This window comes from Ammospiza nelsoni, chromosome 7 (genome assembly GCF_027579445.1).
Source record: "Ammospiza nelsoni isolate bAmmNel1 chromosome 7, bAmmNel1.pri, whole genome shotgun sequence".
Taxonomy (NCBI): Eukaryota; Metazoa; Chordata; class Aves; order Passeriformes; family Passerellidae; genus Ammospiza; species Ammospiza nelsoni.
This window is the reverse complement of record NC_080639.1, coordinates 37,236,598-37,264,227: the sequence shown is the minus strand read 5'-3', so window position 1 is coordinate 37,264,227 and position 27,630 is coordinate 37,236,598. Positions and strand designations below refer to the sequence as shown.

The 27,630-nt window shown below is 39.5% G+C and overlaps 1 long non-coding RNA gene across 1 annotated transcript in view; it reads right to left on the bottom strand.

The window, feature by feature from the left end:
- Positions 1-3,355: 3,355 nt before the first annotated feature.
- Positions 3,356-27,630, bottom strand: part of LOC132075779 (uncharacterized) — a 295,266-nt gene continuing 270,991 nt past the window's right edge. The window contains exon 2 of the long non-coding RNA XR_009418824.1: positions 3,356-3,507. This is a non-coding gene — a long non-coding RNA (uncharacterized LOC132075779). The remainder of the gene's footprint in view (positions 3,508-27,630) is intronic.

Below are 27,630 nucleotides of genomic sequence, written 5' to 3'. Positions count from 1 at the left end.
ATATACAAATGAAAATATATTGGGGAGGTTTTGTGGGGTTTTTCCCTAAGTTTTTCTTTCTGAAATACAAATGATAATATAGTCTATAAAATGAATGCCCTATAAAAATCAAAATTAATTTTGGTCTTTTTAAAAATTATTTTCTGTACTCCCACTTTCACTCCTCACAGTGCTGAAAGTTGTCACTTTTAGGTTCGGCACTGAGGAGAACGGAATGCCTCGCATCCTAAGGCACAATTCGTTCCATACTCTTTGGGAGCTGGCACGTATCAATCCCTGCGTGATGCCCTTCACATTCTCAAGATTCTCTCTTGTAAGCAGAGAAACACAGTTTAAAACCCCCAAACTTCCAGGTTCCTGTGTGCAGCCCTGTTCCAAAGCCGTTTATGGTGGCGAGTCCCAGATTGCGGCGCTGGGGTTCCGCAGGCTCCCGGCGCCATGTGGAGCCTGGAACGTGCAAGAAGGAGCTGGGAAAGCCACAAGCACTCAGGGTGTTATTTCTTAGCAATGGCGTGATTTCCAGTCTCATGGAAATCTCAGCACCACAGCAGAAAACCCCTCAAACTGAACTGTTTATTGAGGCACCTGGGTCTGGGCGAAGAGGCCTCGGGAACCGCCTGATTTTTTTTTATGCAAAACTCGCTTTTCTGGGTCTTTGATTGTTGCGGTTTAGTGCCAGACGCTCGCTCTCGTGCACCTTCTTTGGTTTCTCAGGATTTCTTTCTGGATTAAATCAAAGAGATGCAAAGTGCCTCCAGCCCTGCCACTCCAGGCAGCGGGAGCAGCGGCTCACGCGATCCTGCGGGAGCAGCAAGGGTGGAGAAACTCTGCCATCCCCAAATACTCCAGAGAAATGCAGTATTTTTGTCCATAGGTGGTGCTGCATGAGCCTGGAAAAAGAGCTGCTTTTCCCATGGCTCCGTGGTCCCCAGTTCCAGCTTGCCTGGCTGGGGTAGGACCAGCCCTTGGTATCTGCCAAAATCTCCCTTTCCCATTTTCTGCCTGTAGAGACTCAAAAAAATGATGGTAGGAGCCTTACTCTGCTGTTTGGGGCTGGGCTTTAGAGCTCTTGAAGTTGTTTATAGTTAAATAGAAAGTTGCATGACTTTATAAATATATAAATATAAAGCAAAAGCAGGAGAGTGGAATGGTCATGAGGGCGATGCCAAGAGTTTTTAAGGGAAAAGCAGAACTGTGACACAGCCACGTCTCTCCTATGGTTTGTTTAGGATCAGGCATTTCAGTTTTCTTTGCAGCTTTGCCCATCATTTTGGGGCAGAAATTCAAATAATTGAGCCTTTTTCACTCTTTTCTCAATGCTTTTTGGGGGGCATAGTGACCAAGGAACAGATATAGTAATGGTGTGTACCATCCCTTTCCAATTTTGTATTATTTGTTTTATATTTTAGCCTTGGAAATGTTAAAATACAGGCATTTTCTTAAGAACCATCCTGTGAAGCTAGAAGGGGTGTAACCAGAGTCCTGGGTCAGATACAGCAGTTTTATGTCAGAAAACATTACAGTAATTGTGAAATATACAGTTGCTGTGCTGACAAAAACAAAAAAGTGCTTTTCATCTAAACAAATTCATTTGATTTATTGTGTTTTATACTTATGTTGTATTTAAAATTTTCATCCCCCTTAAACACTCGGTGGCTTTCCAAGAGCATTGGAGAACTACAAGGCCGTGTTTTTGGCATTGGGGGTGACCTCATTATTAATCAGAAAACATCTGGGCAGGCAGAGCAGCGCCTGTGTGTGTGAGCTCAGGGAGCCGGGGCTGGATTAGCAGCCCTTGCACGCACAGGCCACCAGACTCGTGTGCCTTGCTTGGAAAAGTCCCTGCTGCCTCCTCGGCTCCAGGCTTCACAGGAATTCCTGTAGGAGAATTTCCAGAAGTCAAGGGAGGCTTGGACAAGGCTTTGAGCAGAGTTTAAATGAGATATTAGGAGGAAATTCCTCCCTGTGAGGGTGATGAGGCACCAGTGTGACGGTGTTCATATGTGTCTGAGGATGTGAGGATGAGGGAAGAGATGAGGATCTGACTCCATGTTTCAGAAGGCTGATTTATTATTTTATGATATATATTGCATTAAAACTGTACTAAAAGAATAGAAGAAAAGGCTTCATCAGAAGGTTAGCTAAGAATAGGATAGGAAAGAACAATCACAAAGGTTTGTGGCTCGGCTCTCCGAGCCAGCTGACTGTGATTGGCCATTAATTAGAAACAACCACATGAGCCCAATCCCAGATGCACCTGTTGCATCCCACAGCAGCAGATAACCATTGGTTACATTTTGGTCCTGAGGCTTCTCAGAAGGAAAAACCCTAAGGAAAAGATTTTCCATAAAAGATGCGTGCCACACACCAGCACAGGGTGCCCAGAGCAGCTGTGGCTGTCCCATCCCTGGAGGCGCCCAGGGCCAGGTTGGACAGGGCTTGGAGCAGCCTGGGATAGTGGAAGATGTCCCTGCCCATGGAAAGGGGGTGGATTTAAGGTCTTTTCCAACCCAAACCAGTCTGGGATTCCCTCTCAGCTCCTACCTCAGGGTGGCAATGCCCCTGCAGTGCCAGGTTCGGGCTCTTGGTGAAGGAGATCACCCATGTCCATCCCTGCCCTGTGGTGGCACAGATTTCATCAAGGCATTCTTAAAATGCCTCTCCTCGAGCTCAAGTGTTCTCCCTTTGTTTTCAGTTGCTCAGTGCACGCTCAGGTTGACAGATCCTGCAGACGAATTAAACTTTCATGCTGCATTTTCAGCAGAGACCCCACAATTTACTCAGTACACATCACGAGAGGAGATGTGTAATAAAAATCAGACAAGTGTACTTATTTTCCAGGATATAGACACTACCCTACCATTATGCTTTTTACATTTAACTGTATAAACAACAATTTAGTTTGCCCTTAATGTCCTAAATACGCTTAGATCCATCACGGTCAAAATTGAAGGGCAAGGCAAAAGGACAAAGAGAAAAGATGTGAAATGTTCCGCAGAAATAACCCAAAATACACTTCTAATAGCACAAGCACATTGTTAAAAAATGAAGAAGTGATAGCACAGGAAAGGGTGTGCATTTATGGTGTCAGTGTGGAAACAAAGGCTGTCTCTGCTGCTGTTTACCCACCAATGGAAAAAGATTCCTTTGGACCACAGGGTTTTGCCCCCTGTAAACAATTTTTTTGTTTATAGAAAGAGAGGAGAAACACCCTGTGCTGCTGCCTGGAGGAGGGGAAGCTCTGGAGGGGCTCCACAGGTGCCTCTGCTGCAGGGGGAGCTGGCAGGGTTGGTGTCTTTTTGAGCCACACTGCAAGTTTGTACTCAGAAGTGAAAACTCCAAGAAGAAAGCTTGGGTTGTTTTTTTTTTTGTTTTTTTTTTTTTTTGTTTTTTTTTTGTTTTTTTTTGTTTTTTTTTTTTTTGTTTGTTTGTTTTTTTTTTTTTTTTTTTTTTGTTGTTTTTTTGTTTTAGGTTTTTATTTTTTTGGTTTTTCTTTTTTGTTTAGGGCTTTTTTTTTGTGTGTGTGTTTTTGTTTGGGGTTTTTGTTTGTTTGTTTTTGGGCGTTTGGGATTTTTTGGGGTTTGTTTTGGTTTTTTTTCTTTTTTTTTTCTCTGCAGGTGAAGGTTTTTCCATGTGAAGAAGCTGTTTTAGAATAACGCAGTGGATGAGTTTAAAGCAGGAGATTTTACTCACTGTGGAGCAAGTTTTGCTCAGCAAGTGGTGAGGGGACAGTGTCCAATTCTCCATGTCAGGAGCTGTGGCTGAATGATTATTCTGATTTCAGACCTGTGTTTGGGCATTTGTAAAATTCCAGAATGATTTGGCTTGATGGCTTAAAACCCATCAAGTCCCACCCCTGCCACAACCAGAGGCACCTTCCATGGTGCTCAGATCTCCATCCAACCTGGCCCAGGACACTTCCAGGGATGGGGAGTGTTCATAAAGAATTGAAATTATTTAGACAAATACCTGAAATACTTATGAATTAGCTAATTTTCTTTTATTCTTTTTTTTTTTGGTATAATTTGCTTTGTTTCAGAGTAATTTACTAATGCTTCTCCATTTTACACAATTATGAAACCTTAAGTCCAAATGTGTGACCTGTCTTTTGTGATGTGTAAATAAAATTTCCTTAGACTGCAAATATTTTATTATCTTGTCTTGGCTCAGAAGCCTGATAGGCTTCACTGAGGTGGAACAGCCATTTTTCCCATTTCTGAGGGATCAAATTATGTTAATGATGTCAGCAGAAATGTTTTCTCATACCTTTATATACAGCTTTTTAATACAATGCAGAACTATGAGTATATTTGGTAGTATTTTTTCATAAAAGGTTTGAACTTTGTATAGTCAACCTATCAAAAATGTATAAATTATACAAGGGAAAAAAAACCTGCATCATTTTTTTTCCCTGGGAAGTGGAGCAGTTAATATTCAACATGAAATGTCTAATCTTTAAATACATTATAATCTAACTGCTTAGGATAATTTTTGCTTTAATACCTTAAGAGTCTGCAAAGCCTGAAGGATGGGATTATTAAAATGGAATTTTAATGTCAAAATTATCAGAGAAGAGAACATATTGCTAGTGTTCATAAAAAAAAAATGTATTCAATTTCTGTTTGATTTGCTCAAATAAGAGATGAGAATATATTTGATTATAGCTGGTAAGTATTCAGAAAGTTGATCAGATGACTGCAGGTCATTGCAACATAAGTGCTGTCAGCTATGGGGATTAATGCGTTGGAGAGGCTGAAATATAACATACAAACATACCTGAACTGAGAGGCTGAAATATAACATATAAACATACCTGGACTGAGAGGCTGAAATATAAAATATAAACATACCTGGACTGAGAGGCTGAAATATTACATATAAACATACCTGGACTGAGAGGCTGAAATATAAAATATAAACATACCTGGACTGAGAGGCTGAAATATAAAATATAAACATACCTGGACTGAGAGGCTGAAATATTACATATAAACATACCTGGACTGAGAGGCTGAAATATTACATATAAACATACCTGGACTGAGAGGCTGAAATATTACATATAAACATACCTGGACTGCTGGCTTGGCTTGCAGCTTCCATGAAGATGCTGTAGAGGGAAAGAGTCAGGGATAAAAATCTCGTGGTGGCCTCAGACAATGTTGCCAACTGCCCTAGCATTAAATAGAAAGGGAACAAGCTTAATGTGGTTTGCAGGTATAGATAAAAATCTCTGCTTTGCTCATAGTTTGAGTTTTAAGTTTTCCTCTCTGGCTGTCAGGGGTGTTGGGTGGTGCCCAAGAGCAAAATCACAGAACTGTGGAATGTTCTGGGCTGGAATGGACCTTTAAGGTCATCCCATCCCACCCCAGCCATGGCAGAGTCACCTTCCACCATCACAAGGTGCTCCAAGCCCTGTCCAACCTGGCCTTGGACACTGCCAGGGATGCAGGGGCAGCCACAGCTGCTCTGGGCACCTGTGCCAGGGCCTGGCCACCCTCACAGCCAGGAATTCCTTCCCAATATCCAATATTCCCAATTTAAACCTACTGTCTTTCATCTGGAACCGTTTCCCCTCCTGCTGTCACTCCAGGCTCCTCACAGCCATCAGCCAGCTTCAGGTGTTTCAGATCCTGTGAAAAACAAGCTCTGAAAGGTAACAGAAATAATGATAACACCCCAGCAACCTCGCCACCTGCCTTCCCCAAATTATTCAATAGTTATTCAATAACCTGGACAGCCAGCACCTCTCTGTCCCCATGCTCCTACTGACAACATTTCCTTTTATTTCAATGTAGTTTCTCAGAAAAGTTAATCGCTTCCCAGAACATGGACTTGAAGAGCAGCATAGTTTGGTCAGTTATTTTTATGTAAATTTCCCACAGATGGTCGGAAAAATACTTGGATTTTACGACCTTAGATGTTTTTCCAACCTAAATGACTCCATGAAAGCCAGGAGGTTGCAGCTCCAATAAATAATAAACTTTTCAATAAATGCCTGTCAGGAGTGCCAGGAAGGCACCTAAAAGGGATCTAACTCAAGGATAAGGGGGAAGGATTCATGTTAGGTGAAAGGACTTCAGGTTTGGATGCCCAAATTACGCTTGGAAATCTTGTTTTGGTGACTTCCCTCTTCTTGGAAGATGTGGCATCATTTGTCTGGAATTAGGGTAATATTGCATAAGCTAACAAGGTAAAAATTATGGTTGAAAAGTCGCCTGCTGTGTTCGCAGGCTTCTCCTGTGATAAACTGTCTGGTGTGGATGCAAATTTGGCATGTTAGAGGAGGAGGAAGAGCAGGAAATGCAAGATTTGCCTGCAGGGAAAGAGCCCGGGGAAAATGGAAATGCAGCCCAGGTTGGAGACACCTACAAGAGGAAGGTGCTGCCACTGTGGTTTTTGTTTTTATCTCAACAATACAGCTGAATAAATACTTTAGAGAGAGAGTGAAAGGTGATTTCACAGCTATTAATTAAGATATCAAAGCAACTCCCATATTCAGAAATCCTTATCTATTTGCGTGAATGGTTGTGCACAGTTTTTACTTTGGTAAGAACACTCAGAGGGATTGACCATCTTGCAGCCAGTATTAAGCATTTGTACAAATAATTTTCTCCTTTCTTTCTTTCCTATTTGCAAAAGCTGATTTTTCTGGTCATAAAGTAATTTATTTTTTTTTCCCTAAAGAATTTACATCATGAATAATACACCTAGGTCACCTGTCCAACCATTTTATTTTTTTTTTACATTTGTAAGGATTTATTTGCATGAGGAGGCAATCTATCTCACAATGAATAGTTGAACATTGTAATAGAACAACAAAAATATACAAATAACCCAGAGGTTGCAATATGTTTGTATAAAGTATTCAAACAATTTCAAATAACAACTGAACTTGTAAAAATCAACATCTGTTCATGGATTATTCATGAACAAAAATGGTAAAATTCCTTCAATAAAAATAGTCTTCAATGAATAGTTTTTGCTGGTTGCTGAGAAAATGATGTTCTTGCAACTGAAATCTCAGCTCCAGGACTCTCCTGCAGCTCAGATTCATTAACACTAAAATTATCCTTTAGTACATAAATTGCAGCAACAGGAAAACTATACAAAATTCCAATTTAAAAAAAAAAAAAAAACACCAAAAAGTACCTAGTGACAGGATAACACTGAACTGTCTGAATCTAAGCAAGTGGGTAAGGGTTTTTTCACAAAATTCCAAAAGTTTTGGAGTGCATCTGTGTTTGTCAGCTTGTGTAGGAGCATTATCCCTGTTGCAATACAAACTTTTCTTGTTGCTTTAACAGATCCCTCCAGTGATGAATTCACAAATAATGATTTAAAACTATTAATAGTAACAACACTAGGAGATCAATAGTTGTTCAGACCTAAAAGTCTAATTTTTTCCCAGCTGAGGGAGAGGTTGGAAGGTACCCCGTGGTTTGACAGGCTGACACAAAAAACACAGTAGGTATCATTTTTCAGAACAATGCACATTTTTAATTTATGAATGTTCTTTTATAAACTTGTATGTACAGTCACTCTTTTTTTTTTTTCTCTCCAGTGCTACATAATTATAACTTGCAAAATGTAAATATTTATGAATTCACAGGATGTTCGCTGGAAGAGAAGAATGTTATACTTGCAGATTTTTCTTGTACTTGCAGGATTCACATAATATTATTTGCCATCATGATGTACTGAAAAATGCAAAAAAAAAAATATAATATTCTACATTTGACTTTTCTGAAAAATACCATCTGGTGTTATTTTTTGAGAGTTGGAGATCAGCTCTCTAATTGCTTATAGTTAGAGATAGACATTACTACATTTATTGACAATTTTATTCTCTACAATAATCTTACATTTAAATAGTGACTTTGTTCCTGGAGGATGCCAAAGTGATTAAACTGATATTCAAACTCTTTGGATAGCATCACCCACCACAGCAATGCAGCCATCTCTGGGGCGAGATATTGCAGCTGTTTAACAGCCCTCAACAGCACTGCAGAACAGCTTTGGAAATGAAGAATTCTGATGAAAACGGGCACTTTAAGGTAGGCAAAATAATTTTCCAAATTGCTGTTTGGCCAGGACTTAGTGCTCACGTGTCTGTGGTTGGAAAATTATATTGGACTCTTAATATCCATAATTAGTCAGGACCTTGGGTCAGCCATTCCTATCAGAGAGGGCATTGCCCAAGCGAAGCCCAGCACTGCTCAGGAGGGATTTTGGGAAGCTCATCTGGAGTCTTTTGGATATTTTTTCCTGACTATGTGGATATCAGAGATCAACTCTTGTGAAGCCCTCATTGTGCAGAAGAATTCCACTGTGGTGTCTGTGCAGGCTTGGATGCTCTAAGTGGATCTAAGTTGTTGGTCAGATAACTTTGATTAGGAAAATGGATCTTGGAATATTTCATCTGAATTTTACCACACTTCAGAAGTGTGTGGGACAGCAGCTGAACTCATATTAAGTATGTCAAAATAATTGTCAATATCTTTGCTCTGTTGGCCACCACATCTTTCACAATTTTCAGGAGACAGTGGTTGTGATGTCCTTTCCCACCACATCACCTTCTCATCCTGGGCTGGCTGTTTGTATTTCAGTTGGCATATCCAAGCTGGGCAAACGTTTCAGGAAATATTTCCTCCACAGAGTTCTGCTAAAAGTGTTGCTGCCACGAGATTTCCATCACACTCCCGCTGCTCGTGAGTTAAAAGGACAGCACTGGAAATGTGAGCTGTCAATCTGGGTGTAACAATACATTTAGCTCGAGCACATCATGCACGTTGAAAGAAAACACTTGTCAAAGTTACAAACAAGCAGCTCCTGGGTAAGTCATCCTCCTCCACCACAGCTTCTGTGCTCGGGTATGCCAAGAGTTCCTCCTCACCCACAGCTGCCAACCACAGTGTATTTTTGCACTGCTCTTCTGTTTATCGTCTCCAGCGCTTGTTGATGTGCAATCACATCCAAGCACGTGCCCCAGGACTGCTCTGTCTCCTCATCCAGTTGTCAGGGATGATCAGGATATCCTGACCCTGGATTTCTTCGATTCACGTGCAGCAAACCTCGAGCCGAGCTTTGCCGCGTGGAGGAGCGCTGCGGAATCATCGCTCCTCATCACTTGCACAAATTCCTCCTCACCTATTTGGAGTTTTTCCAATTCCTCTTCTAACCTTCTTGGTTTTAACATCTTTCTGAGCAGACTCCAGACCACGTAAAATAAGTTTTTCTCTAGAGTGCAAAATCCCACTGTCACTGAGAATAAGTAGGGATGACATGGAACATGGCAGGAGAATATCTTAGTGACAGTCTGGAGCATTGAAAACTGCCAGTGAAATGTGTGCTTGGCTTGGAAAGTTTTATGTTTTAAGTGAGTGGACAGTTCTCCACGGAAAACAATTAGGTCTGGAAGCTGGACTTTGGTTATGGGAAGAACTGACGTGGCTTTTATAACCAATACATCTAAAGTGTCTTAATCAAAGGTTTTTCACCCAGAAGTGTTAATGGGGTTAAAATTGAAATTCTGCGGCAAAGAATGATGATAGATTTTCCAATATGCAAAAGGTTTGAGAAATTAAAATTTAAAAAATATAACAAATAATTTTAATTTTTCTAAGCAAAATTTCAAGTTTGGGAACAGAAAACTTTCTGGTTTGCAATATTTGGGAAGTACATGAGGTGTTACAGGTCATCTTTAAAATTATGGAAAGGATAATTGCTGTATGCCATGGTTTGTCCATATGTGATTTTTGAGGTATATTTGAGCTAACCAATTGATTTGGGGTAAAACACTCAATCCCTTGTGTAGAACTCGAGTTGAAAATGATCCTCTGTAGTTTGCATCGCGATGTTTTGCAGCTACTGTCCTTTCTCCACCTCGAACACCTGAACTTCGGATTTTTCTTCCCTCATTTGTAGAATGCACCCTGTACGTGAGCTGCAACACACATGTGGTGATTTGAGAGCAGAAAATTTTAATGTCTGAGTTACAGCACAAAGATCTACCTGAGAATGTGCACCCATGGCTGCAGAGAGAGTTGTTGCATGAATTTACAATTTTTGAGATTAAGCACTTCAAAGGACAATCAGGATCAAAACTTTTTCTTGCTTTGGTCCGTTTCTTGGTGACATTTAAGGAAAATGTTTCTTTTTTTTTTTTTAATGGAAAATAATGGAAGTGGTTTCACCTAACCCTGCTCCACGCCATTGTTTCAGGGCAAGACGCACTACTAAAAACACACCTTTTAATGTTTTTGTTAATTTTACTTATGTACTGATAAACACACTAAACCATGAAAAGTATATGAAGGCATTATTAAGTTATGTGGGGGAAAAATAATTAGTATCTTATTCTGAGTCAGTTTTTATTGAATTTTTGGGAATTCTTGGGCAGGGTTTGAGGGTTCATGTCCCAAATCACTGCTTGGTGCTGCAACACCAATGAGAGGAACTCTGGGGTAAAAACACGATGAGAGGATCCATGTTTGTGGCAAAACTTGTTCAAAAAGTTCCTATTTTCTTTTCTGCAGTAGGAACCAGCCTGAGTAATTAACTTTTCTTTGCTTTTGGTGTTTTTGGTGTGTTCCCAGCCTGAAATCTGCTCTGGGCTGGAGGGATTTTGTAGGAAAAAGAGATTTCACTAGTGGCTTCTGAAGATTGTGTCCCTGCTTGATTTTGTGAAGCATCTGCCATAATTCACTCCAGGATGCCTAAACTATGGTAATAAAATAATAAATACCTTCTTCAACTAAATCAATGTAATTTCCTTTTTTCTCCACTCCTTTCTGTCTTCAACTGCTCTCACTGCTTTATAATCATCAGTTGAATATATGTCAAAGGAGCGTTTTATCCTGCAACTAGAAAATAGATGGAGCTGTAAAAATTTTGTTTGTTTTCTAACAATTAAAAAGAGACTTTTCTAATGTTTGCTTAATTAAAACTTAAAAACCAATATTTTGGAGCTATAAAAATTAAGCCATAATTTCTGGGTAAAGACAAGATGTCATTCCACTCAATATAAATGTCATCGTTTGTGATGGGAGAGTGTTTTGGAAAGCTTTTTCCACATGTAGTTGAATAATATTTTGAGTGAGTTGTCATTTTAAATTGAAAAAAAAATATTCTTCCCATTTGATATAAAATTGTTCACACTTCTTCATGCTGAAAAAAAAAAATAATCAGAAAGTCTGGGGAAATTTTGGGATTATAACTGTATTTGGGGATACGACATTGTCAAGCTCCAGATGTGGCAATCTGGAGGTTCAGGACACCAGGAGAAGATCAGGATGCCCATCAGGAGTCAGATTATGACCTTTGGTGCTCATTTTACAGATGAATATTAATCTGGAATCCAGCTATCAATATCACACTGTGGAGAATATTATTCCCAATGAGCTGAGACATTATGGTGAGGTTTGAAGGAGGTTTTTGTCATTTAAAATCTATTATTTTGCCTTAATATTGTTCTACAATAGCAGAAAGATTTTAATATGTAAATTAGGAATTAATGTAAAGACAAAGGATGTTTTAATTTTTCAATGTTACAAAAAGAAAATCTGGAAACTCTTCTGCCTTGACAGAGAATGAGAAAGTCACTTCCATTCTGTATTTCTTAATGAAATTGCAAAAATAGCCAGTGTTTAGATTAGACTTGATCCTGCATGAATGTATTGAAAATCTATAGAATAATTTGATAAAAAAGGAAGAATGAGTCACCTCTAGGGGTAAAAAACCCTCATGAGCACTTTAAACAAATTGAATACTTAGAATATATATTAAAAAATTTAGAATTATAATTTCATTAAAATATAGTGGGTTTGCTTTTGAAGGGCAAAACAACAAATAATATAATGTAGTTTGACAGAAACAAAGATCTACAGGTGCTTTCAGAATTTAAGCTATTTTTAAAAAATAGTAAAAATACTACTGTATTCTTATGAATACATCTACTAAAATGTCACATCAGGAATTAATTTCTAAAATAAAATATTTTACAGATCAAGGTGTTCCCCAAGGTGAGAAGCTTTAGAAGTTGTTAAAATCAACAGGTTGTTGGGTCAAGAAAATCTTTGTGCAATCAGATTTTGCAGATGCACAGGAAGGAAACGGGAGATGTTCTAAGAAACATTTTCAGAGGGTCAGTTGAATACTCAGAAAATATAGAATATATATTGAATACTTGGAATTTATATTAAAAAATTAAGAATTATAATTTCATTAAAACATAGGGGGTTTGCTTTTGAAGGGCAAAACAACAAAAAAATATAATGAAGTTTGACAGAAACAAAGATCTACAGGTGCTTTCAGAATTTAAGCTATTTTAAAAAATACCACTGTATTCTTATGAATACATCTACTGAAATGTCATCTTGGGAATTAATTTCTAAAATAAAATAACCTACAGATAAAAATGTTCCCCAAAGTGAGAAGCTTTAGAAGTTGTTAAAATCAACAGGTTGATGGGTCAAGAAAATCTTTGTGCAATCAGATTTTACAGATGCAGAGGAAGGAAACGGGAGATGTTCTAAGAAGCATTTTTAGAGGCTCAGTAAATTTCCCACAAGCCTGATGGACACTTGTTTGTTTGAAAACTTTTTTCTGATGGCAACACTTAAATGAATTACATTATTGGAGTCTGGAAAAGTGAGCAAATGCTAGAACTGGAGCTAGATAAATTATTTTCTTCACGGTGATGGGTTTCAATGAGAGGTGGATGGATCCAGCACGCCTAAAGTTTCCCTGATGCAGGACGTGACGTGGCAGAGGTGGATGGGGGGATTTGCCTGTGAATCTGCTCCTTCTGGAGGTGCTCTAATCTCACATTTAAACCAGCCAGGAAATATCATCCCAAGGCTGAGGTGAGCCCAGGGATGAAGCATGAGCTGAAATCCCAGCACACCTACAGCTCAGATTTATTCTTATGCAGGTTGAGTGATCGTTCACCTACACCAATTTTATTTCTGGATGTGCTCACAGGGATGTGTTTGAGCCAAAAGGCAGTGTAGGCACGAAAAATGTGGAACAGATTTAAACAGATCACAAACAGAGTGGAAATCTTTTAGCCTTTTGAAAGATGATGTTCCCAAATACAAAAACACTGCTCTAAGGTGATCAAGGAGCAGTTTAGGAAAGCAATTACAAACTGAATTTGATAGTGTGGTGGATTTGATGACTCAGAAGATCCCTTTTGGTTTTTTTGCCTATGAAAATTGTAGTAGATGAGGTAAGTGTAATAACTATCTGATATGCTTTTGGAGATTGGTGTTTGCACTAATAGAAACGTTTTGTGCAACATTTGTACTTAGAAATTTCACATCCATGTAAGTGGTACTGGGGAGTCTTCCATGATTGGTTTGCTATAGATATAAACCAACAATAAATATAATATAGGTAAAATCCAGCACCAAATCCAGGCATCTCTGACATTACATTATCTGCACTGATTCATGGGGAACTGCCTGCAAACTCAGAATTATCCAGATTCAGTGTGTTTTCTTGCCTAAGGGTTACTAGTTGTGGTATTCTCAGATCAGTGGAGGTGCTAGAAACGCTTAAGGGCTTTGTTACACTGGTGTTAATTGCTAAACTGAAACCCAAACTTGAACTCTGAAGTGTTTTCCCAATGTATTGTGCCATTGCAAATCTGGACAGGGAGACTGCTGCCAGCTGAAATAAATAAATGTGCAGTGGGAAAGCAAGATGCTGATGCAGTTACAAAGTGTGCCTCTAGTTTAAATCTCACTCCAGGACCTGCATGGGGGGCAATTGCTGTCAGCTCTGAAATACAGATCTGTATTTCCTTCCCTGCAGGTGCACAGGGAGTGGGGAATTTAGGATACCTGTGGGTAGCTCCTGTGGCAAATATCTTGCTGCTTTGCTGTACCTCCACCTTTCTGCTAGGTCTTTTTAGGTTTTAAGCACCTCTTGGCACTTTTTAGGGGTTAGGACCATACCCATGGCTTGATTTGATAACACAGTGTGAGTGTTCCAGAGTCTGGTTTTGAATGCCTTTTTCACCATGCTCTGCTTTTCTGTTTAAACAAGGAACAGGGATTTGATTGTTCACCTCTCTGGGAAAATTTTGAAATAGTTTTACCTTACAAGAAGGTTGGAGAGGGACTTTTGGCAATGGTCAGAAATAGTGGTAGGACAGAGGGGATGGCCTTACGCTGAAGGAGGATGGGGTTAGATGGGATGTTAGGAAAAAATTCTTCTCTGTGAAGGTGGGGAGGCCCTGGCACGGGCTCCCAGAGAAGCTGTGGCTGTTTCTGGATCCCTGTGAGTGTCCAAGGCCAGGTTGGACAGGACTTGGAGCAGCCTGGGATATTGGAAAGTGTCCCTGCCTATTGCAGGGGATGGAACAAGTTGATTTTTAAGGTCCCTTCCAACACAAACCATTCCATGTTCCTCTGATAATTCTGTGATATCTGCACTCTTGGGTCACTGAAGTTGAACCTGTGCCTGGGGAGAGCCCCACTGAGCTCAGAGCTCTTTGTGTGCAGCAGTAGCCCTGCCTGGGTGGACTTTACAGGGAAGCAGAGTGACATTAAACATTCAGTTTTCATATTCTGGCTTCCTTTGCATGTGGCCACCACCTAACTCAAAGGCTCCTTGCTGGAGTCTTAAAATCAGAACAATGGAAGGCAATAAAACAGTATAAGAAAAGTTAGAGTCTAATCATAATAATAGTTTTCAAGGTTCCCTCTCACTGTTAGTCGTTACATTGTTCTGTGGTATTTTTTCACATATGAATAGGATGGCTTGGAAATTGTTGGAAATGTGTCAGATATGGGAGACTTCAGGAACACTTCTGTGACAGTTAAGGTAAACACAAAAATCACTAAGATGACCAATTCTCTGTTGTGGAAGATGCTTATACCTGTCATGCTGCCCCATCCTCATTTCAGTGGGGCTGCACTTGGGTTTCTCACAGGATCAGGATCTGTGCATATCTGTTTAACTCATTATTTGTATTGTTGTACAGAGTTGGCTTTATTCACACGGTGTTGGCTTTGAAAGCAAAAAATCCAGCCCAGTATCACCGAGTTCCCGTGTGTGGCTTAAGGAATTACATATTCTGCCTTTTGAGAGTGTAAAATTATAGTTGTGTAAAATCACCTAGCAGTTCTTTATCCCGAGCTGCGTTTTATTACCAATTTCAGATATAGCCATGAGGTAACAGCTAAAAAGGTCACGGTGCAAATGCATGTGCAGAATTTAAACGAGGCCTTATTCTTTCTCCAATAAACACACACCGGACGCAAAGGAGGAATTGGAACGCTTTCAGAAGGCACTCAGGCCAACCCAGCCCTCATCAGGGACCATTTCAAAGATTAGTTTCTGATGTCCACACAAGCATGTTGTGTGAGCCTGTTTTTAGATAATGTGCTGCTCCTGGGCTCTGCCATCCCCTGCACAGGTCTGATTGCTGGATTTTGCAGGGTCCTGTGAGAGCTGCAAAAGCCTGGGCAGCCCGAGCAGCCTGGCTGCCTCTGTAAAGTGAGCTGCAAAGCTGGATTTCCTTCTGGGAAAGGAAACAGAGCTGCATATTGCCCACATTCCCAGCGACCTGCCCCAGGACTGAACAAAGATTCAACGGGATAGGGAAGGGAAATGTTCCCAGCAATGAAACCTCAGGTGATCTGGTTTCTATTCTCAGCCCCAACACTCCGGTTTTTTGTCAGCCCTGATAAGTGATTTAGCTGTGCTTTTCCTCTCTTCTTTACAATAGGGATAACAGCAGCATTGTAAAGCCAAAATCAATATTGCTGAGGGTCACACTTGCACAAAGGCCCACACAAGTGTGGATGTGCTGTTTAAGACATGAAAGACCGGGCAGCAAAACCCTCCACTGGGATCTGGCGTCCTTAACCCAGATCCAGAGGGTGGGGGCAGAAAACAACCATCAGGACATGAAATTTGATTTAACAAATCATGCAGAGCTCTTTTTTGGAGGGTTATACCAGACAAGGATAGGGGAGAAGGTCTCCCTACCCAGATAGGCCTCTTAATCTTCCTGGCCAGTTGAGTGGGACATGGCAAGGGCTTTTCCCAAAGGGTGTTAGCACAACATGGTTTTCTCAATAAGTATTGACAAGAATTAGCTGGAAGAGAGGTGAGAAAAATCCCACTTTGCTCCCTGTCCTGTTCTTGGGTCCGGTAGCTTGGGAATGTTTGGCTGGGTCTGCTGGTGTTGTAGAGATGTTGCAGGAAACCCTCAGAGCTGCATGTTCTCAGAATTACAGGATTGTTTGGGTTGGAAAAGCCCTGTAAGATTGCGTCCAGCTGTTTCCCCAGCACTGCCAATGCCACCACTGACCCGTGTCCCCAAGTGCCACATCTGCATGTCTTTAAATCCCTCCAGGAATGGGAAGTCCACCACTACAGCCTGTGCCAGGACCTGACAACCTTTTTTTGGTGGAAAAAGTTTCCCAAATATCCAATCTACACCTTTCCTGGTAAAACTTGAAGCCATTTAATCTTGTCCTAGGTCTTGATACTCGATGGGGGAGTTCAGCTTTTACAGCATCTTAAATCCTCCAGTGGCAACACGTTGGTTGTGGGCCTTCCCCATCAGCTCTCCATGGCCAACCCAAGGTGCCTGAGGGAATGTTTCAAAGACTTTAGAGTAGAAAATAATGGTATTTTAATCACCTAAAATTATAATCTAATTTAAGTGCCTGACCACTTGAGGGCTGCCCAAGAGTTAAAGCGTGTTTTTAAGTGCGTTATCCAAGCGCCTCTTAAACACTGACCAGCATGGAACGTCTTTAAGATCCTTCTCAAACTTTCTTTAGGTTTGACCCAGAGAATAATTTCCAAAGCCCAAACCTGTGGCTGTGAGAATCTCTGTTTTATAAGCTGTCTGTTCCAGTTCCTCAGAGCTGAGTGACTGCTTTATTGGGACGACGTGTCAGTCCTGATTACATTTGCATGTTGGTTTAAACGTAACACTACATGCCAGAGCTTCCTAACTGGACGTGATGCAGCATCAAAGTGATGTTTCATGCTCTGGGAACTTTAAAAACTCATTGAAGGGAGAAAAGAGAGATGCCTATGGGAGAAGTGACAGAAGTTTGGGTTTGATTCTCCACGTATCAAGGTAAATGGCAAAACATATGTTGACTGAGTTGGAAGCAAGATGGGCTCACAATGACTCTGACAAAGTGGGTGGTGCCTCAGGATTTGTCTCTCCTAAACTTCTGAGGACTGGGATGTCCTTCTACTGTTTTTCAGAATTGCCCGTTTCTTGTAAATACATAGTAGAATAATAACTCCTGGTGTTTTATTTATAGAAATGCTGGTGGAGGTATTTATTATAAATGAAATTAATTTTGAATTAGCCTTTTTTTCCGTTCAGGAATGATTTTTGCAAACAATGCTCTGCTGTTATTATTTACTGTATAACGTGGAAGGACACAGCTTATGTCTCCTCTATCTCCCCTTGCCACTGTTCCTTCAAATCCTTCCAAGCAAGGGCAGAATGTTATGCAGAAATTGCTCTAATATCCCTGAATCCACCTTACCTTCTCCAAACTTTTTTTTTAAGGCCTGGAAGAGTCTGGGAAATTTATGGAGTGGTGGTAACACAGGCTGGGCGAAAGTCTGCTGCTAAATGTAGGCAGAGTGGGTTATTCCTCAAAACATCTTGGATTCTTTGCCAAAAAATGAGTACCCTATGCCTTCATTCTCAATCTCTGATGTGCAATAAACCCTTCAGATTTTCTATGAGCTTTGTAAATACAAAGCTTGTAAAACTATCCAACATTTTACCTTATAGAAAATCATGGAAAATTACATGTTCACTCTGTTAGAGCTGAGTGGGCTGCAGTAAATAAGGTTTGGGGACATGGGAGAATACAAAACAACAGTATCTGACGATGCGTAAAGGGTCTTTAACTAAAATTTGTCAAATGCCATGAGAAAAAGTGGATCCACCCACTGGCAGGCCAGATGTGGAGAAAGAGAAGGTACAGAGAGGGGAAGACTCCAGCAGACTCCCTCTCACTAATTGTAAGTTATTTCATTCCTGATTTTGCTTTTCCTTTCTTTTTTCCTTTTATTTTATTTTTTTTTTATTTTCCAACATCTGGTTGTTGTATTTAATTAGTGGACACTGTTCCCAAGATTCAAGGTAAATGTTTGACTTAATAAAACCCTATTTTTTTCTCTAATCTGGCAAAAATAGCACTTTCTGTTTTAATTCCTGCTTGGATTCAAATATGAATCAAATTCAGAAATCAGTCTCTTCTACACCTCCCAGGTTTTTTTTTTTTTTGATCAGAACAAATGTTTTCATACTTTCTGTTGTAAATATCATGATTGGTTTATGTTTTCCCACATAAAGGGGCCAAATTCTGGCTCATCATTACTGTGTCCATTAGATCATAATTTTGGAAAACACATTTATTAACATCGAGCATTCGAGTGGAGCCATAGGATCACCCCTGGAATCAGCACTGGACTGAGAAGTTTGTGCAAAGAGGAAATTAAAGTGAAAGCTTTATATCCAGGTTTGGGTCAGAAGTTCGTGGTTGCCTCATTCTGGCAGATCAGCAGCATCCTCCAGGAATGAAAGGCATCACCCTAGTGAGAGTTTAAATCATGAGCTGTCCCGTTGGATTTCTGTGTGAGACAACTGAAGTGTTGTCAGGGACTCAGGGAGAGGATGGGGTTTGGAAAAGGAAGAGAAGAGTGGATTGGGATACAAGATCCCTGTGAAAAGTGTGTTTTTATCAATGCAGGCTCTCCTCTGTCTTTGGGCGCTCCTTATTATCAAAGGAATTGCTGGTAGTCACAGATTTTGCCTATCAAGAGTTGAGGCTAATCTGTAACTAATGAGAGAACAAGGAATCAGGGATATTCCAGAAGTTACTGCTTGTGGATTCATGGAAATGTCGGCATATCCTAGAGAAGGACAAAGTCCCACCAAAGGATGGATGGCTCCTGGACCTTCATTCCCAGGAAAAACACTCATGGTGAAATGCGTTGGAAAAGCCAACTCACGGTGAGATCTGTGCTGGGTGTGCCACTGCCTGCTCCACCACAGTCTGAAACAGCACAGCATGGAATCATCAGCTTGGAAATACCTCCAAGTCCAACCTTCAGCAGAACACCCCCATGGCCACTAAACCACATCCCAAACTGCCACATCCACTCGTTTCTTGAGCACTTCCAGGGTTGGTGACCCCACCACCTCCCTGGGCAGCCTGTGCCAGTGCTGAGGTATGTCGCAGACATCTTTCTATGAAAATCCTTTCCTTAGGATTTTTTCTTCCTGAGAAGCTGAGAGGCATCAGGAACAAAATGTAACCAATGGTTATCTGCTGCTGTGGAATGCAACAGGGGGATCTTTGATTGGCCCATCTTGGATGTTTATAATTAATGGCCAATCACAGCCTAGCTGGCTCGGACTCTCTGTCTGAGCCACAAACCTTTGTTATTTATTCCATTCTATTCTTAGTTTAGCTAGCCATCTGATGAAACCTTTTCTTCTATTCTTTTAGTATAGTTTTAATGTAATATATATCATAAAATAATAAATCAAGCCTTCTGAAACATGGAGTCAAATCCTCGCCTCTTCCCTCATCCTGGGACCCCTGTGAGCACCATCACAGAGGCACTGTTTCACTGGAAAACTTTTCTCCTCATGTCCATCCTGAGCCTTCCCTGGTGCAGTCTGAGTTAATTTCACTTTGTTCTGTCCCTGGGAGGAGAGGCCAAGCCACAGCTTGCCCAACATCCACCATGCCCTGACGTACAACCCCACACGCGGGATTTGCGCGTGTGCGTAAACACACGCTTGATGTTTCTCTCCATTCCCATCACATGTTTCATTCAATAGACTTATTAATCAACCATAAGAAATGAGTTAAGATGTTGAAACAGTCATGGCCTTTGTTCTGTGTCAGTTTTGTTGGCTTAGCTGACATATAGCTACAAGGCATGACGGATCAAAGTAATTAAAGTTCCAATCATTTACCTTTCTATGTTCAGTGTCAAGACAGCTCGCCTTCACCCCGGGTTCAGAGCATTTTCATATTTTTTTAACATGTTAGAGCTGTGCCATTTGCCTTGCTGTGCTTAAGCATTTGACAGCATTTCCATTATAAAGTTTATATACGAAGGCTTGAGATTCCCTCTGGATTCCAACTTTGCACATAAAATTGCAGACCACAGGCAATCCAAAACCAATGTGGTACCAATCTGGTAGCTTGGGGACATTTTTTGTTGTTTGTTTCTTTTTGTTTCTTTGATTTTTTTTTTTTTTTTGTTCATTTACTTTAAGGTAACATAGGTTTTTACCATCAAAGAAAAAAATTCCACTTTTGTTGCACTTATTTTCAAGATACATTTTTGTGTTTATGAAATTTTAATGGGACTTATTTTTGTTCCTGTCATGAAATATGGTGGGCAATTAGTTCTTATCTTTACTCCTCCTTCATACACACTAACTGATGGTAACTAAGAAATCATATATGTCAGATGCAAAATCAAAATATTTCCATTTAAAAAACCTTTTTTTTACAGAAATTGCACCAGAAATATGGATAAAGAGGAAATATTGTGCAGGACACATCCCAGTCAATGTACCAAACAGGGATTTGAAACACTCTGCGCTGACTCCAATCCTTCCACCTGTGAGAGTCATCCTTCAGGCAATTTCAGGCTTGAAATTTGCAGAAATTATTTTGCAAAAAGTAAGTAATAATTTTCACTCTTAAAGCATACCTTGGATTGCAGAATCAGCTTTCGAGTTGTGCTTTTTTCCTATTCTTTTAAAGTTAATTTTTATAGAAAATCCCTTCAAGATGAAATTTAAATAGTCCACATAGGATTTCTCACAACTAATTTAATGCCATCTTCCAGTCAGCACAACTGGTTCAAGACTCCTCTCTTGCATCATTTGAAGCTCTGGAACATTAAACACTGTCTTGTGTTGTAGTTTGAATATGAGATAACTTAACTAGCAGTGAATATCTCTGCAACATATCTGCTCTACAAAGGGAGCACACATTTGGATGTTGCCTGAAATGCTAATATTTTACAGAAAATTATATATAAAGCCGTTCATTAACCAGCTATTTTTTCCTTTATGTGACATTTTAAAAAAAATTTGATTTCAAACTCCAGTTCAGCAACTAAACCAGTTATTTTATTTGAAGAGAAGGACTAAAGAGCTGGCATTAAAAACATTTAAGTCTGGTTTTGCATTTTAAAAGTATGCTAATATCGTGAAGGATCAAATTGCCAGAATATTTTTATGAAATCAGATTTTTTTTTTCTCAAAGTTTACAGAGTAAAGTTGGGTATAAATAGGCAGAAATCAATTAATTCTTTTGAACTGATTTGCAGATTTGAGTAAATTCCGTGTCCCACAGAAGTTAATAGGAGTCCTTTTGCTTGGATTTAAATGCTGTCCAGGTATATTCTCCTGAATTTTGCACACCTTTATTGCATGTTCTAGTGCTGAAACTTCTCTTGTGGACCTCTACAATTTCTTCCAATATTTTCTTACAAGGGTGTGCATTTTCTGACTGCAGTGTTATGGTGTGTATGTACACATATTTCAAGCAGGTTTGATATTTGAATGCATTCTTATTTTTAGGGCAGCCTATCATTACTCAGTAAAATAGGTTGTTGATTTGGTATAAAATAGAGGAAGTAAAATCCCCACATGACTCCTTGATTCAGGCTTCCTACCCAGTGAGTAATAGCAGAGCAACCTGATAGCAAGGTAGGTGTTTTGCATTTAAAAAGCCTCTAGTAAGGACATAAATAATAAGGGTACTTTTGTTATGCACAAACAGAGCCGGGATTTGTCTGTATTTAAAGTCATCTTTGTGGCCTACTCTGATTTTCATGTTCTGTCACTGTGGAAAATTAATCCAGATGGTGCATTGGTTAAATCTTTGCTAATAGAATAGATAATTTCAGGGTCACCAAGGTTGGAAAAGCCCTCCAAGTTGTGCCCATCCCCACCTTGTCTCTAGCCCAGAGAACTCAGTGCCACCTCCAGAATTCCTGGGACACCTCCAGGGATGGGCACTGCAAACCTCCCTGGGCAGCCCCTTCCAAGACCTGACCACCCTTTCCATGGAGAAATTCCTGCTGATGTTCAACCTAAACCTCACCTGGTGCAGTTTGAGGCCATTTCTCTCATCCTGTCCCTGTTCCCGGGCTGACCCCTCCTGTCAGGCACTTGTGGATGTCCCCCTTGAACCTCCTTTTCTCCAGCTCCTTCTCATGGGACTGGTTCTCCAGACTCTTCACGACCCTCAGAAATAACGCATTCCTAATATCGCACATTGCTAATGACTGACGTCAGCTGGGCGTTTTAATCCTGAAAAAAATAAGTGAATGTATCAATAGGAAATAATTGGATGTATACATTTGGATATATCCAAATTGTACAACAATGAGAGATGAGGCAGAAAGGTCTGTGAATGTCAGGCCGAAGGAGAACTCACGGGAATATCTGTTCCCATTGTGACCCTGGCCTGCTGCCTGCCCTGGAGCAAGTTACATCAGGAGTCTGTGTGTCAGTGGGATCACACTGTGCAAGATGTGTGTTGCCCTGATTTTTTAGGTTTTTCTGAGCCTTCTGATGTCTACATTCTTGGAACGAACTTTCTCAAGCACTTTATGTAAATAATTTATTGTTTTGCATTCTTTTATGGAGGAGGGGAAATTTGATGGACTGTTGGTTTGTTCAGTGTCATTGGAGAGGTAGCACTGCCACCCTCCAATCCACTGGCATTTTTGGAAATCTGTAAATGTTGGAGTTAGAACTTAAATATTCTTTTTTACTTGGGAAAGCTGCATGTCCATTTCCTGTTATTTTGTCCCCTGTAGTGACAGACGTGGCTTCCTTGGAGAAGTGTTTTAAGACTGAGAAATGAAAACCTACTACATAATGCACCATCAAATGTGATTACAATTGAGTTACCAGTAGTTACCATTATTGAGTTATTAACTTGGCAAAAATGTGTCTGGAGCAAAAAAGGGCAGCCAGATAAAAGCAAATGCTGATAAAGTTCCTGTTCTTCCCTCTATGTAGACATGGGATGGTGAAGGAAAGAAAATATTCTTGTGTTACCTGAGGCCAGCAAGAAATAGAAATGCTTTCCAAAATGAGAAGCAAGAAAACAAATGCAAGCAAAAAATTCCTAATCTTTTATATTTAACTAAGAACTCCTGAACTCCATTTAGACAGGTATATTCTTTCTTGGGGTGCATGAATTAATTTAAATTAATGTTATATGATCTATAAAAATATTGTTTCAGGTCTCTTGGCCTTTCCAAATGAAAATTGAACCTTCTAAGTTCTTTCCCCATAACATAATAAACCTATTTTTAGTGTCAAGAATGTCTAGGAAAGAATGTTTTATCCACCTGTAAGAAAGTTTGATATTCAAACCTTGAAAAAAACACAGCGAAATATTCTATATGGCACCAGTGTGCTCCAGTAAAATATAAACATTGCTAAAAAAATTTCAGTGATTTTGAAGACAAAAAAGCTAGAAAATGAAAACAGCAGAAATAAATATCTGCTGCTAATCCTTAAGGATGAAAAATGTGTCTTTGTAAGCAATAAAAACTTTTTAACTGTGGTATTCTTTCTTTTTTGATATAAACAATGAGTAAAAGAAAGTTGATATATTTAGATTAAGAGCATCTATATCTGTTTATTTTGAAAACGATGCAAAGCTGTCTTGAAAGACAGAGGTGGTTTCATAAATGGTGTTGTAAATGATGCTGTGAATTGCTTTCTTTTAATTCCAAGTGTTGTTTGAGGCTCCAATCTATCCTCCACCAGAACTCCGCTGCTGTGAGTGAGGAGTGATTCACATATGTTGAGTGTTTTTATTAGGAATTTGTTTTGATTAGGGCTGCAGCTGATTCCTCAAGCCAACTGCCTTCACAAAGAAAAAGCAATAACTGTGGGGATCAGATTGATTAGTGAACGCTCCTGTCTGGTAGCATAAGGAAAGGCATCAAGGAGGTGGAAAGAAAGATGTGGATCAGCAATCAGTGAGGAGGGAGCAAAAGAGAGGCCACTTAATACAACCCTGCATCCAGGTAAGATCAACAGTACCTATGTCAGTCTCAACAAATGTTTGATTAATTCTTTTTAAATGCCTGCAGTAACAGAGGTTTCCAAACTTCCTTGTAATATCATTTCAGTCGGGAACTTTCCCAACAGTTCAGAAGTTTCCCCTGACTCCTTATTTTACCTTTCCTTTTTTCTGCAATTTTGTTTTCTCTTATATTCATAAGAGGGCACTCCAGTGGCATCAGAGATGCTTTTCATCATTTCTGAAAATTGTTACCACATCTTCTGGGTGAAACAGTTCCTCTCCCTGTCATTCATTCTTTTTCCACTAAGAGTGACCACAGAAGCTCTACAATGCAAAATTTCCTCCTCCTTGTAGAGACAGAGAAAGCTCAGGTTCATCCCTCATCTTATTCAGATTGTAGATGAAGCCCCAGGAGATCTCATGAAAGCAAAATCTCACCTTTACCTGAAAAAGTTACCTATGATTGTGTACTGGTTATAGTTAATATTGGTTAATTTGCAAATTTGAGGGTAAAACTGGTTTTAGAGTGTCTGTCTAGCACAGCTGTGGCTGCCCCTGGATCCCTGGAAGTGTCCAAGGCCAGGTTGGATGGGGCTTGGAGCAACCTGGGACAGTGGAAGGTGTCCCTGCCCATGTGGAATGAGATGGGCTGCGAGGTCTCCTTTAACCCAAACCAGTCTGGAATTTTATGATTTCATTAAATAGTTTCAGTGGCAGCCAGGAGTTGGATTACAGCTCACAGATAATTTTTTACATAGATACAACCACTATTAAGTTTAGCTAAAGATATTGTCAGTCACTACTTTATATTGAACTGCAAAAAAATTGCAGCCAAAAATGGCAGAGTGGAACATTGCACTCAGCTCAATCGTTACAAACTTAAGTTCAGCATTTGTGTAGATCACAACTTACACCAATATTAACCTATTTAATTAATTGAAGATAAAAGCCAACGTTTGTTGGCACAACTATTTTTCTATTTTTTAAACAAATAACTTTTGGTTTCTTTAGGCTCTTTGTTTCTCACAGCCAGTTGTATATTAGTATGACAAGGCAAGCCATGCTACTTTCCAGGTCTCACAGTGTTTTTCCTTCAGTTGTAAATTAAAAGTTTGAATATTCAGCTGCATATATGACCATGTGGAAATATTAACCACTGAAAATGTCTGTACATTGCCAAAGGTGGACCTAATCCTGTGTGTCACACAATGTACAGGTAATAAAGACAGTAAATTACACTTTAAAAAAGCAAATGTTTTGCAAGGTGAAATATTTCTGCAAACCTATAGCAGGTTTCACAGACAAGTGAAAGTAATTTGGAATAATTTCACCGAAATTGGTGCAAGAGATTACTAATTATCTTTAGTTTAAAGGCTGATTTATGAAGGAGACAATCCTATCAAATCACACAAATTTTTTTAACAGGAGATGCCAAACTTGTCCAGGATAGAAATCTCTTACTTCTAGGACACCCTGTTGGTTTTCCCAGCTTTTGCAGAGATGGGTTAACTTAGAGGGGTTTTAAAAGATTTTATTCCATTATCAGTCTCATAGAAGGGTGAGACACAAGAGATGTAAAACCCAACTCCATTCCATCAGAAGCCACCCTAATTCCTGGTTACAATCCCTTAGAAATGTTTTTCAGCTCATTCGCTTTTTCCAAACAATACTGCTAATATTTCTAACACCAATCACCTATTTTTCAATTTTTTTTTTCAATTTTTCCCCACGTGGTCCTGCTACAATGCATCTTCCACAGTTCTGATTCTCCAAAATATCTGGTCGTGGTTTGGAACTTGTTGAAACTTATTTCTGGTTCAATCTGTCTCTCACCAATGCCATCTCTATCCCATTCCTCCCCTAAATCAGCACACCTTATCTCAGAGTTTGCATACAAGGCTGTGTGAGCTTTCAGTCAGGTTTTGAGAATCCTTCACAAAATTATTTCCCACTTCACCCCACATAATATTTCCTAAACGATCCATAAATAATTCTCTGGTGAAGAATTACGGGCAAAATCGACCCTGGTGGAAATCTCAGCTGTAGAAAAACCTCCTGCAAGGAAACCTGGGGTGGCTTTTGGAGGAGAGAATATTTTATTTTAAGAAGGAAAGCCAAAGGCTGTGCTCAGGTGTGGGATGACCAGGAGGAACTCCACTGGCAGATTCCCACGTTCCATCTCCCAAGGGGTTCACTCACCCCTCCATGACCCCTGCATCCGTGGGATTCACAACAGCAGGAGCAGAAACCTCAGCTGCCCCGTCCTCAGACGTTCTCCTGGGAACCAATAGATCTTCCTCATGGAGACAGGACCCGTTTTCAGATCATTGCACCAACCCCAAAGCTGGCTTTTTTTTTTTTTTTTAGCTCCCCTGCATTATCAGATTTTAATTAAGGCATAAATAAGACTCTTCTCCTCGTTTCGAGAATGGCTTTTTTTTTTTTTTTAATTGGGTGTTTAAAGCTTTATTTACACAGCTACATTTCTGACCTGTACCTCAGCCCTAGACCTGGAGGACAATCAAATTGATTTTCAGCTAATTGCTTCTCTTTCATTTGTGGTGTTTCATTTCTAAACTGTCACCAAGTTCTGTCATTTTTCTTGGGTTTTATTTATTTATTTAGTGAATTTATGCAAAGAGTAACCAATTCTTTATTCTTTAAAATTTTACCTTCAGGATCAATGAACAAAATAAGTACATATTCAATTTATTTGGAATTAGTATCTTGCCATCCTTGACACAAACCTTGATGCTTTAATAATTTTCCCCTTGAAAATATACACATACACTTTCTATTTTAAATGCCATTTTATTTTGGGAGGTAGCTTCTCTTGAATTATATTATTCACTAGAATGAAATGTATTTCTTAAGAAAAGAAAAATAATAAAAATAATTTTCTTAGAGGACTGATTATAGATTTTATTTTTACCAACAAATATATTGTTATAACTCAATTAAGAAGGATTAATATCCATAGTACTTAATCAAATATATTGTATATACAGAATATACAATATATTGTGTATACAGTTGATAGAATATATTGCTTTTCTCCTGCTACATGTTAGGCCATATTTGGTGAACTCACATTTCAGGAATTCTGGATTCAGGAAAATTTCATTTCAAGGTATGATTCCCATTCCTTCATCTCTTTTGGCTTTTCGTCTTATTTTCTTGAAATGATAAGGTAAAATATCTCTGAATGTTCTTCCTCATAAACAAAAGTCTCTTATTAGTATAACACATATTTCTGATTTTTACATTTTAAGGGTTTTTGTAGGAAAAAATATTATTTTCAGTTCTTTAAAATATAGATGGAAAACTGTATTTATTTGGCAATATTGGCATTTCTGTTGCTGTTTTCCTTTTCCCAATACCATCCTGTGTATTTCTACTTAATTTTAGTCAAGCACTTAACACAGAACAGAGAGGAGAAGAAATATTTTTGGCTGAAGACATTCGAGTAAATCACAGCTCTTGTGAGAAAATGTCATGAGTATCTACGTAGAACAGACAGAACTCAGATTTTATGAGAGAG